General features: G+C 40.9%; 1 protein-coding gene across 3 annotated transcripts in view; it reads right to left on the reverse strand.

Annotated features, from left to right (window-relative positions):
- Positions 1 to 12,594, reverse strand: part of slc7a14a (solute carrier family 7 member 14a) — a 34,497-nt gene extending 21,903 nt beyond the window's left edge. The window contains exon 1 of one of the 3 annotated variants that reach the window (XM_037746937.1): positions 11,877 to 12,594. The gene's annotated coding sequence lies outside the window, so the exon portion shown is untranslated. Of the gene's footprint in view, positions 1 to 11,451; positions 11,842 to 11,876 lie in introns of those variants that run through there. The other 2 variants (XM_037746938.1, XM_037746936.1) reach the window with 2 other exon arrangements.
- Between the last annotated feature and the right edge of the window lie 218 nt (positions 12,595 to 12,812).

The raw sequence follows: 12,812 nt of genomic DNA on the forward strand, positions 1-12,812 counted from the left end.
GAAAGATTTAGAAAATGTCATCTCCCAGCGTGTGAGCAATACGCTGTTGTTGTGTTTACAGCAGCCCTGTTTCACACAGAACACGCAGTGTAATACAATTCCAAACAAGACCTTTCTTCGATATTATATCAGTGAACAAACACCCATTATCTGCTCTGCTGCCGTTTAAAGATCAATAGTTGAATCCCCGTCATCATAATCATCAGCACCACCTCTAGCATCTTAGCATTAGTGTTTCCTCTCCAGATAAGAGAGCTGTCAGAACATCCATGCTTGTGTCTAATCAGCCATGACTAAGCCCGTCTCTGTGTCCGCCCATGCCTGTGTCTGAATTACTGGTTGAATAACCTGATTGAGCTCTCATCGTCTTTACAGTAAGAGCTGCAGTGACTTAATTAGGCTGAGAGCCCTTCTGATTCACTCACAGCTAAACCTGGCAACGGGCTCGCGTTGCCCCGGCCCTTATATATCAACCTCACCTGGCAAGCGGCCCTGATGGCCCACAGACAGAACAGGAAGGAGCTAACTCATCACCGTCGGTGCCTGAGTCAGGGAAATTTGTTTTCCTCTTTTTCTTTCAGTCTTTGTGCCAATTAGTAAATGCTAACACGCTAAACTTAGATGTGGAACATATTGAATATTATGCCTGTTAAACATCATCATTTTAGCACTGTCATTGTGACCATGTTGTATGTTTGTGTATATATATATTAGGGCAAGTAGGTCAATTGATAAAAATATTGAATCATGATTAACAGCATGATTGTCCATAGTTAATTGCGATTAATCACAAATTAATCAAATTTTGTATCTGTTCAAAATGTACCTTAAAGGGAGATTTGTCAAGTTTTTAATACTCTTATCAATGTGGGAGTGGGTAAATATGCTTGCTTTATGCAAATGTATGTATATATTTATTATTGAAAATCAATTAACAACACAAAACAATAACAAATATTGTCCAGAAACCCTCACAGGTACTGCATTTAGCATTAAAAAATATGCTCAAATCAAAATATGGAGTTCTTATCGCATTAATATATATATATATATATATATATGTGTGTGTGTGTGCTCGTGTGTGTGTGTGTGTGTGTAGACAGACACTGTAGGTAGTGTGAAAAAGAAAAAATGAATATGCATAATTCATGTTTGTGTGCACAGCTCTACTTCAGTGTTAAGATTTACGAGGCCAGCGTCTGTGGCATGATATATGGACGTGCTTAGAGCACCATGCAGTCTAATATCTTGAACACAATAATGCATTGCTATCAAATAATATGACATAAGAGTACATGCTCAATTAATCACATCCATTTCGTTAGATCCTGAATGGTTAAATGTAGTGTGGTCCTGCATGACATTGTGTTCTTTTAGGTCAAAGACCTGACAGTTTTATAGTGTTAATATTAAAGAAACAACATGACTCGTCATGACATGACTATGAATACAAATATATTACAGAAAACCATGAAAACACCAGATCCAGCTGAGGAGTCTTACAGATATCTGCACTAATTGGCTGCTTATAAAGTGTAGATGTGGAGTCCTGAATTCATTTTCCTCTGCTTCACCGACTTTGGTGACTGTCTGGCTGATTCAGTGCCTTGGCTGACTGGACACAGTGCTCCGATCTGACGTGCCTAATGAATCCGATTCCTCATTTGACACAAAAGAGAAATTGCTTCCTGCCAGGTTGATTCCGTCGCCTGACTCATCGGTCACAGTTGAACTATCCCCGTCTGTCTACACTGTCCAGAGACTGAATTTTAAATAAGAACTACAATGTTCCCATCAGTTTCACTGAGATAGCTGCCTGACTGCCACTGTAATTTACTGATGGGTTCTTTGTTTGATTCACTCATGTCAAACTATCTACATGGCCTAACAAACCAGCGGAGTGTGCACCCATAGGCCCACCATGCCAGTGTGCCCTCTGCTCTAGGTTTCTACCTGCAAAACGGGGAGTTTTTCCTGGCCATAGAGCATACCAATGCAATGCTCTTGGGGGATCTCTTGTTGGGTCTCTAAACTATAGAGTACGGTCTTGACCTGCTCTATATAAAAAGCGTCTCGAGATAAAAATAAATTGAATTGAATTATTTTACAGAAACCCCAAATCAGTAGTTAAGCTCTCTTTGTAAACATTGTACATGGAGATATTAAAAGTTGTTATAATGTGTTAATGTGATCATAGTCAAATGAAACACACTGGAACCCTGGTGTGTTAGGGCCCTTTGAGATTTAATCCCTACAGGAGCCACTGGAGGTCCTAATCAAGTCTAATCTGTCTGGTTCGCATGTACTAATTTAATTTTCTGCTCATCCATGGCCACTAATCCGCTGCTTATTTCAGAGACGACTGAAGAAAAACACAAGAAATGTAGCTCCACATTGTTGAATGATAAGGCTAGTGGGGATGCAGCCATCCGTCAAAGAGCAAACCAGGAAGATGTAAATCAATTGCAAGGTACCATTAAACCCATGGATGTATTATAAGAACTGGATACAGGACCACAAGATGGCAGCTATTCAGTCCAATGAGAATTGCTCACCTGGTGCATACAAGTTTTCTGGCTTTCTTTACTTTCGGGGTTATGTGGCCCACTGAATATGCACAGTAGTGTTTCTCTCGCTCGGCCCATGGACTTTACATTGTGATGATGTCACAGATGTTTAAATCGCTTTTCTCGGCTCGAGGAAAGTTTTACAAATATAGAACCTCCCATGATCAAAAATTCACAATAGAAAGAGTCAGAATCGACCTTGTTTGCAGTTCGAGGTGTCCTATCAACAATTTTAAAAGACATCTCTTTTATTATGGTGGTCTATGGGGAAAATGCCTTTTGGGTCACAGGGGGATTTTTAGCTGCAACACCGTGAGTGACCACTGGAAAATTGGACGCAAGGCTGAGCGGTGTCCAGTTCTTATTCTACATCCATGGCTAAACCAGTAAATGGTGAGTTTGTTTAACTTTAGTTTACATTTTCCATGTCTCATTAGTTTATAAGCCAGTTAAGCACATGTTTGTGTTCGTTTAATGCTGTTCTGATGTCACAGAAGTTAATATAATAGGTTTCTGTATATTTTTGTAAGTGGACGATGTTAAGATCCTGTTTATATATGCTATTGTTTTTTCGTTTACTTGTAGAATACAGGTACACACACAAACACACATATAATTTATGACAAGAGAGTAAAAACGTGTATATAAAAAGTCTAGGAGCAATGCGGTAAACATTTTGGATTGAAACAAGCTTTTTATCGTGTTATATCCTGTGGCGTCGTGCAAATAAGAGTAAACCATCAGGTGATGATGTAAATCTTGGTTAAGAATCACCTGCCATGTTGTTCTGATGTAAAATATTCAAATAAATTCATGAAATTCATTCACTATTCTCCCTGCCTCCTGGTCTTGTGAGTGTACTGAACTGAGAAAATGCCAGCAGACTGTTGAGTGGCGTTGGAACATGGACTACCGTAAAGCAGCCAGGAAAACAGAAATGTGTCCTACAAAGTCTACATTTGGTATAAACAAACTAATGACCGACCACTGATACTATCCAGCATGTCATCCCTAACCATTTAGAGTAATGTGTTGATCGACACTATTGGAACTGGTAATAGGCAAACACAAACAGGGATGTCCCTCCGCTTCACTCCGTTGGCTGTCTGACCAGTTCACTCAAATTCAAATCTGGCTCATATTCTGGTTTACTAATGACTCTGATTCACCATTAAGCTCAAACATGTTGATGTGTACCCTAGATTGATAAGAAATAAGTAAACAGAGAGAAGAAATATTGCAGTTAAAGGTGTATCATCATCCATATCTGTTAAAAGTTTCCAAGGTGGAAGGTGTTGGTGCCAGGCTACAGACAAATTGCTCTGCATGACTGACCTGTAAGCCGGCCCGGTTCACTCCCAATTTGGCCTGCCTCATCCCCATCTATCTTGCCCTAATGCAACACAGTGGGAGCCCGAAGCTTAAAGCGCACTGGGCCTGGCTCCAGACTGCAAGATAAATAAAAAACAACAGCGTCACTCCCTTAGGCTCCCTGGCTAACCAGCCATGTCCATGATATCTCTGTCTGTGTGGCCTTGAGTTCTAAAAAACAACAGGGTCATCTCACACTCAGAGAATAAACCCCAACTAATTTGATGCCCGAGTATACACCTCAATTGCAGACATATAGTGTAAGAGAAGCTAATCTGCCCCTAAAAATGGCTCACTGACATCCTGCTGACTAATTCTTCGACGAGGAGCTCCAATGGAGAAAGGAAATATTGCCAGTGGTTGCCAAAAGACATTTCCCCCCTACAGTATTGTCTCTATCGATCTGATTCGCTAATCCCCACCCTTTCTTTGGGCTGTGTTGTCCTTCTCTAGTATCTGAGCAAGCTTTCTATATAGAGTGCTACAGGAATGAGTCCTAAAACCCAGAAATGAGTTAGCATTTTAGCATTTCCGGGTCCCTCGTCTGGAAGTCTGGAATGGGTCGTTAGATGTCTGAAATAAGGTCTGTGGTTAACACAAACATTTTAACGTTTTGTTCTACGACATAAAATACATCAGTAAATATCCCACTTGTGAATTTTGAAGCCTTTACGTGTGTTAAAAAAGGTGGTTGATAAAAAATGGCTAAATGAGACTACTAAACGTCACCACGCCGACTCGTCAGCCTTTACAGCCCCGTAGCGTATACACGCATTCATGCAACCGTGGTGTAGTTTGTTTATGGCTTAACGCTTTTTACTTCTGTCGATTGCATTCACACTTCAAAAATCATAAAACTGGTGTTCATTTGTGGAGATTATTTGACGTAGCGAAACGTGTAAGTATCATAAATGTGTGTTTGCCACAGAGCTTATTTTCTGCAATAATCCAAAAGCCAATGGAAAAATCCCATTGGCTTTTTGTTGAAAGAACCAGGTCGATGCTAACTTCGTGGTTGGCCTACAAACATACGTCATCCCTGCAGCACTTTATTCTCTAACAGAAGGCTTAAAACCTAGCCCTGAAACTGGCCCATTGATATCCTGCTGACTAATTATTCGACGCGGAGCTCCAATACCATGAAATATTGGTGACACTCAGAAATAATGGAGAAAGGAAATATTACCAGTGGTTTCCAAAAGACATTTCCCCCCACAGTTTTGTCTCTATCGATCCGATTTGCTAATCCCCATGCTTTCCGCTTTCTTTATAGCATCCCTGCATAAAAACGTTTATTTGGCTGGTCTTTTAGGATCAAGAAATCACTAGGCCTATCCATCTGTCTTCGGTTTACACTGACTCGAGAAAAATGCATCCGTCAGAGACCATTAGAGCCACAAGAGAATCTGTCTCTCTGCCGTCACTCTCTCCAACCTCGCCACTTCCTCTCTGGTTTCTCCGTCTCTATCCTCCCAGTCAGCTCAGGGACTTGTTTGTCAGCTTATATACCGCTTGCTTGCCAGCAGATGAGTGTAGTCCCCGTTGTGTGCACTGCTCACTATGTTCAAACAGTCCGCTGACAATAGATGGTCCTTTTCCTTTCATCGATTCCACCTTCACCTGTTACCCTCTCTACATTCTCAAGTGTATTTCCTCCCCTTCACTATCTGACTCTTTTATTGTTCTCTGTCTCTTCTCAAAGGCTGGCCTTGGAGTGCTTTACACTTCACCATGGCAACCAAATACTGTAGATACTTTCCCTGAACTCCAGTGTTTGTCCACCTACAAGTTTTTTGATCCAACTACAACTTTGACCTCTGATATAGCGCGCACCAACATGAAGACCAAGAGCCTGTGCTTTTTTTTCTCTCCAAGGGTGTGAAAGATAGTTTGGTGAGCATTTTTATCAGTTTATCTATGCAGACATATTTTGTAGTCTGACCGTCAATAATGTCAGGACTGACGTAGGTACGTATGAATCTTGTGAATAAAGCATGTTGTGAGAACACTTTGAGCCTATCTGTGTTGATATCGGAATATTTTTCTTTCATATTTTTATCACTCAATCACACATCAATGGCAATCTAAAGAAGTTATTTTGTAAGGACATCAAATGTGGATCCAAATGTACATTTTGTGTGAAGTACTTGTTCTTTTTTTATTAGTAAAAGTACAAATATGTTATCCTAGATGCCTTGTTTTGTGGAAAAGGAGGACATCATAGTAACTACTGTCGATTACATGTGCAAGCTGCAGATTTGCAAGATGTAACTGTGTATTCTGTCCACTCTTTTAAAGAAACTAGGGCTGTCAAAGTCAACACGATAATAATATGTTAACGCAACTTGTGATATTGAAGGTTGTAGCAGGTTCAGTTTTAGGTAAACTGGCATCATATGAAACTAGAAAACCTAAGGAATCCATTGGTACCAGCCATGTCATACTAGCTTGTCACGAAGGAGGCTAAATAACGCTCCAAACTTACACTGAATTTTGGCGAGGAAAAACTGGCATGGCCATTTTCAAAGGGGTCCCTTGACCTCTGACCTCAAGATATGTGAATGAAAATGGGTTCTATGGGTACCCACGAGTCTCCCCTTTACAGACATGCCCACTTTATGATAATCACATGCAGTTTTGGGCAACTCATAGTCAAGTCAGCACACTGACACACTGACAGCTGTTGTTGCCTGTTGGGCTTAAGTTTTCCATGTTATGATTTGAGCATATTTTTACGCTAAATGCAGTACCTGTGAGGGTTTCTGGACACTATGTGTCATTGTTTTGTCTTGTTAACTGATTTCCAATAATAAATATATACATACGTTTGCATAAAGAAAGCATATTTGCCCACTCCCATGTTGATAAGAGTAATAAATAATTGAAAAATCTCCCTTTAAGGTGCATTTTGAACAGATGAAAAATGTGCGAATATGTCGCAATCAATTGCGATTAACTATGGACAATCATGTTATTAATCACGATTAAATATTTTAATCGATTGATAGCCCTAGAAGAAACTAATACAATTCTTAGTTTTAAAAAACATAAAAGTGGAGCAAAAACAGAATCCAAAAAAATAATTTTGTCTCAGTGAAATTACAGTAAGCAGTAATGGTTTTATGAGCTTTTAACTAGTGATTAAGTTTCACAATCAACTTTACAAGAAAGGATAGTACCAGTGTAATTTCTTCTCCTGTCACACTGATTGACCATTTATGCATTTTACCGCGGTTTGAATTTCCTAATGCCTGTTTTATTAAAAGCTTTGTTGCCTCCTGTATTTCAGCTTTTACTGGTGCCTCGACAAAAGTAATACATCATGCTGAATGCTACATGTCTGGAGGGTTCGTGCAATATGAGTTCTGGAGGAGGTGAGGAAGAGGTAAATACCGGCTTAGTTTACCACGACCTCTCGTAGCTGTCTTTTTTGAAGGCCACTCTAGGGTAACACTGAAATGAGGGGAAGGAGGCCTATTAGGGGGGATAATTGGGACAAAGCCTCAGAGACATGTAATGATTTCCTCTCAATCAATTTTACTACTGGAACTACTTTGTGCATCTGGATGTGTTGTCAATGCAACAGAATGTCTCTATCTGCTATATTAATGGTTGTTATAATGATGGGAGCCTATGACTATTGAAAATGAAGGTAAACATGCACTTTTTATACAAACTGCGTAGTAGAAGGCAAGAGAACAAACACATTCCAGGTATTAACCTAAGATCCATCACAATCATCTGCTCTTTAGGAAGATTTGTGTGTGTCTTAGACACGGCAGCTCAAAGATTATGACATACCCCGACTATCAGTATAATAAAGTGAACATCTTGTTTAATAAGTGCTCACAACTACAAGAGATGGAGGTAAAAAAAGCAGAGAAGAGATAAACTACTAATAAACCTGCAGGGAAGAAACCACAGTCACACATTTATAACAGTGATCGGATTACATTGTAATGATAATGATCAAGGCCGCCCCCCCACCCACCTCCCACACACTCACTGGCCCTCCAGTCTCTTTCTATCTGTCTCTGTTCGTTTTCTCTCTCTTTAGCTCCTGTTGAGCCAATAACCAGAGGTGTGTGTGTGTGTGCGTGTGTGTGTGTGTGTGTGTGTGCGCTGCTGACAGACACAAAGGAAAGGATGAAATGTGTGTCTCTGTGTGTGTGTGTGAGGTCCTGATTATATTAGCCTTTATGCGCAGGCAGGTTCACTGACGTCAGTGCTGAGCAGCATCTGAGGGAGAAAGGGCGGTGGGGGCCAGCCAGCCATTCATAAATATAATGGCTTATTGTTGTGCGTGTGTGTCCTTATGCTGCATGAGTCACACCTATATTGTATAATAAGAGTGTACTTTGACATCTCTAAATGTTAAAGGTTCTCTTAACGATATCCAGAGCATTAATATAGCAGCAAACAACTATTTGCTATGCGAAGACATAGAGGAATAATGTCTACGTGAGCAGAGAATGAAGTCGCTCTCCGTCTGTGTTTGCTGTAATCCGAGCTTCTCCGTGCTTTGTTGAAATGGCCGAGCCGCCCACGTGTGCATTTTAGTGCATGTTAGTGCATGTGAGCGTGCCCCACTGGCTAGCTAAACGGCGATTACAGCTGATAACGCTGTCCCGACCGACGTCCCGGATGTGTTGCAATAGAAATGTTCCCGATCTTGTATTTAGCACCTCTAAGTATTTATCTGCCATAAAGAAATCTTTCACGCGGGATTCTTCCATTCTTCCTAGGCACATAAAGATTACCATCTCTCAAAGAAGCATCAATACTCTCTAGTGTCTGTCTTGTATCTATTACACACACACACACACACTCATCATCCATCTAATAAAGATGAATGATAGACCAGTCGCATTTCATAAACCCTTCAATTACACAGTGACTCTGTGTATTTTTGAGCTTTCTCTTCATTGTTTTGGCTTGTGACTTAAATCTAACGTGACTATAATCGACAATTTAATAGTAATAATGTATCAAATGAGAATGCGAAAGCAATGTCACATAGTGTTGGACCTAAAGAGAATCATCACTTTGGCTTTATAGTGAGTTTCATCTCATTGTTTAGCCGTCCGGCTTGAAATTGACTGTTTTGGTTCACTCTCACTGCCTTCATATGATTTTCAGGCCGAAGCAGGCAGCTGTTTTCAGTGAAAAAGCTCTACAAACCCTCAGCACACCACCTGCTCAGCACCAAACAGCAGTCAGACACAGTTAGCGACTAGTTGGTGGACATAGTGGCACAATTAGCAGCTAAAGAGCCAGATAATTCCCTCAGGAGTTGGTAGAAAACCAAAAAACAGAGCTACAAACAGAGCTAAAAGAGAGTGAATATTGGACTTACATCAAAATCAATATGAGGTTTATTGAATCATACAATTCAATGGTGTGGACAATTCATCAGGTGGACACCAGCACAACTCCAAATGAATGCCAATGTTGCTCTGGACGTGTAAAACAAGCAACTGTTTGCTAACAAGTTCGTCATGTCAATCTATAAGGTGATGATGTGTCAGTACTGTGTTCGCAAATGGTTTCCGCTGCCTCCAAGTGGCCAAAAAAAACAACAGTTATTGCAGGTATAAAGTGAGACTATGTGGCTTTTGGTAGAACAAATAGTCCTCTCATTATTTTGTTTCTACAGCGTTACTTGGTCTGGTATGACCAGTTGGCTTATGGTGGCTAATGTTTAGAAGATTAGATGTTTCAAATGTCAGTTTGTGTACTTTTTTAACCCATCTCTATTTGTGTTACTGTCTGGCTAAATTTGAGCATTTGTCATTATTCCATAATTATTACTTGTAACCAAAGTGTCCACTGTTCAGCAAAAGTTACATAGACTAGCTATAAAGAGTGGATTGTACGGTACTGTGTGACATTTTAAAAATGTTAAACTGCAACACTGGGCAATTGTGGTAAACCCAGCTGGGGACGTTTGTAGCATCTTTCTCCTTCACTCCCTGTCCTCTCTCCATTATCTCTACCTAACAAAATGTGAAGTTGTATCTTTTGCTGTTTATTCAGAAACTCGACCAAACACTGAACCCCAACAACAACAACTGTTACTTTAATGCCATGGTGAAAAGGCAGTCATGCTATTTGTGTCCACTGTCACTGCTGAAGTGCCCTCGAGCAAGGAACAAGTCACTGCACCTCAGGTTGCTCCAGTGGTGAGGCCCTCCATGTGACTCTGAGTCCTCTGACCTGCATGTCTGCGGGGTATATGTATGTGTGTGTGTGTGTGTGTGTGTGTGTGAGAGAGAGAGAGAGAGAGAGAGGGATGTGCAGGAAAACAAACTTCAGTTGCTAAATTGGTCAGTTATGTAATCGTCTGGTTCTACTTGTTATTTGTTTTGACCCTCCACATCATCATCTCCTCATCATCCTGTTTTTTTTCTTCCTGTTTGGCATCCATTCTTCTGGCAAGAACTGTGAGTACGTTACAAATATTTTTTTAACCTTTAGTACATACTGTGCCCTTACTGTACTGCTGCATGCAGTACGCGTACAATTGGGACTTACTACTTCATCATAACATTGCGCCTTGACCTTTGACCCTTTCTGCTGAACAGAGGATTGTGGCTCAGAATAGGTTGTTTTTGTGTATTTTCAAAATCTAAAGCAACAATCATGTTCTATATTATGATTAGTATTACCTAAATTTAAAAAAATGCCATTAAAAATTGACCAAGCCAAGGACCTGAATTTCAATCACATTTTAATTTGAAGCTATCAAAATTCTATGTTGACGATACAATCCCTTTCTGTGTAATGATGATTATGTCATTTTCAAACAAACCCCCAATACACAACCTCCATCTAAAAGTCACTGAATTAAAAATTGCAACCAACTTTTCTTTATGTCTGTGCGGCTGTCTCTTCTGGTAAGTAATAGGCACCTGTTGAGCTCTGACAGGACCATTGAGCTTGAGCGTATAATAGCAAAGCGATCTTAGTGATGACTGTTTTCAGCACCACGGACAGCACGTCATCACAACTGAGTGTGAGAGGGATGAGGAAAAAAGAAGTAAGGAGGGAGGGGGGAAAAAGAGAGACAAGACCTTATGGTAGATAGATAGATAGATAGATAGAGAGATGGAGAGATAGAGAAAGAGAGAGAGAGCTGGCCATGTCATTAGGGATTAGCCCAGTTCCACAGCTTGAGGCTTTCAGTGTCTGAGTGCTCTTGTCCGCACACAGACACACACACACACACATGCATCCAGCAGCAGCAGCACAGTGTGTTGCCTCACTGTTTGTGTGGGGCAATAGATGAATAGATAAGACAACAAAGAGGCAGACATTTAAATATTTCTTTGGAAAAAAGCTTATTTCATGATCATATTACACCATACACCTTTATAGAGTATCATCCGGACACCTCTATACCTCTCCATCTCTCTTTTTCCTCTCCTTTCCACAGCATAAAGACAATAAGTTTCACCATCTTTGTTTCTGACACACCTAAAACACACAATCCATAACAAGCACATGCTCTCACCTGCAAAAATCACTTCATTAAAGCGTCCCACCCTCTTTTGAGTGGAGTCTTCCTTCCTGTACTCTCCTCGACCCTCCAAACGGAGCCTGCTGCTGCAGCTCTCTCTATAGTCCCGATGGGAGAAGAGACACCCGCCCTAAAACTCTCTCTTTCTTTCCTTCTATCTCTCTCACGCAAAGACGCACACCGTTATTAAAGGTGAGCTGCATGCGCATACAGGAAGGGACCGACATTTCCGTCCAGCATCACCTCTACGAGCACGCACGTAATGCGCCATCGCTCATGAAAAAAACTGCACAAAGGAAGACAACAAAAAAAAGGGGGAGGAGGAGGAGTGATGTGGGAGTCACTGAGGGGTGATCTAGTTGGAGATAAAGGAGGGGATGATGAGAGGGAGAGAGAAAAGTGGTGGAAAAAACACTCACTGTGTGCACGGCCGGATTAAAGGATGCCCATGTCGGGATGCTGCAGTCGGTCACCATGCAGCAGGCGCAGCATCAGCATCAGCAGCAGCATCTCCGGGCTGCGCGCTGCATCAGCTGGAGACAGCGCGAGGGAGGGGGGAGGGAGGAGGAGGAGGAGGAGAGGGAGGAGGGTGAGGCTGATGATGTAAAAAGCTTTAAATCATTCAGGAGCCCGCTGCACGACATGTGACCGTCGACACGGTGAATTATCATCCGGTTTATTTCCTGATCGCCCCTCGACCGACCGAGGAGACACCGAGCTGACCAGACGGAGTTGTTCAAGCCCAGCCCCCCCTGTGATTTCCACTGATCCAACCATCACAGGAGGATTAGCACTGCCCCGATCATGTTCTCTTTATATGATGGTCCACCGTACTTATTTTTTACTAGCTTACTGATTCATGCAGTTTTATTTTGTTATGTCATACCCATCTAACATTGAATTGAACAAAATGTACTGTATATTAATAAATGCCTATACTTTACAGAAGGGATGTAATTCAGTGAAAGAACAAAATAAACAATTGTTTGTGCCAAATAACACCCAATTCAACCGTTATCAGGCCATTAGATAGGTGTTATCGGTCGCTATATAAGCGCCATAGATGTGGGTCAGTAGGGGCCTACTACGTTGTAAAAGTGGAAGCGAAACTTAAAAGCAACACGTTCTTACTCATTGTAAAACTGAATAAAACGTTATGTTTTGAACACAAATGAAAATGCTTCTTTCGGTTTAGGCAACAAAACTACAACTTATTTAGGTTTAGGAAGCAAAACTACAACTTCTTTAGGTTTAGGCAACAAAACTATAACTTATTTAGGTTTAGGAAGCAAAACTACAATTTCTTTAGGTTAAGGAAGTAAAACTACAACTTCTTTCGGTTTAGGCAACAAAAT

This window comes from Sebastes umbrosus, chromosome 16, assembly GCF_015220745.1.
Source record: "Sebastes umbrosus isolate fSebUmb1 chromosome 16, fSebUmb1.pri, whole genome shotgun sequence".
NCBI classification, from domain to species: Eukaryota; Metazoa; Chordata; class Actinopteri; order Perciformes; family Sebastidae; genus Sebastes; species Sebastes umbrosus.